Here is a 917-nt window from a genome sequence, read left to right on the forward strand (position 1 = left end):
CCTTCAGCCTCGTCTCTGATTCATTTCTCTCCCTCCCCCAAGCTGAAACACTTGCAGGGGGTAGGGGTCATAGCTTTGCTCTTTCACTCTTGGAGCTGTCTCCCCAGCCCCCATACTTGGGGATGGGAAGGAGATGAAAAAGGTCAAGTGCTTAAGACAGAAGTGGCAAAGGTAAAGGTCTTATGTCACTGGCACTTCTGTAAGGTAGCCACTGCAATTCAATCTTTTGTGTGGAAAGTATAAATGGGCTAGTTCTCTGGGGGATCATATTAGAGATCTTCTTGGGGAGTCTGTGGTGATTTCCAAACTGTTTGGTTGCCTATATTGAGTAAAGTACTATCTAGTGGTGTCTTGTGACCCAACCCACCCCAACCCTCAATACATACACACACACACACACACACACACACACCTTTCACGCCCCTTTTACATTTTTTTTAAGTCAGCAACTCTTTCTTTTTTTAATTTTATTTATTTATTTGACAGAGATCATAAGTAGGCAGAGAGGCAGGCAGAGAGAGAGGAGGAAGCAGGCTCCCCACTGAGCAGAGAGCCTGATGCGGGACTCGATCCCAGGACCCTGGGATCATGACCTGAGCCTAAGGCAGAGGCTTTAATCCACTGAGCCACCCAGGTGCCCCACCCCTTTTACTTTTGAAGAATCCTCTTCGACACTCCTCCATCCTGCTCAGTCAGGACTGGGCACCTTCCACGGGTGGTACACAATGGCTATTCTGAGACCTCCTAGTTCTCTTCCTTGATCCTATGTGGGATTTCCTGATCTTAAGAGAGATGCCTTCTCATCTCTTCATTTACTTCCTTGTTTGCTTGAAGCACATCCACCAAGAGCTTCCTAAGAACGCTACATAGTAAAATTCTTTGAGTTCCTTTACATTTAAAAATGGTCTTCTTCTACC

The sequence above is a fragment of the Mustela erminea genome, chromosome 1 (genome assembly GCF_009829155.1).
Source record: "Mustela erminea isolate mMusErm1 chromosome 1, mMusErm1.Pri, whole genome shotgun sequence".
Taxonomy (NCBI): Eukaryota; Metazoa; Chordata; class Mammalia; order Carnivora; family Mustelidae; genus Mustela; species Mustela erminea.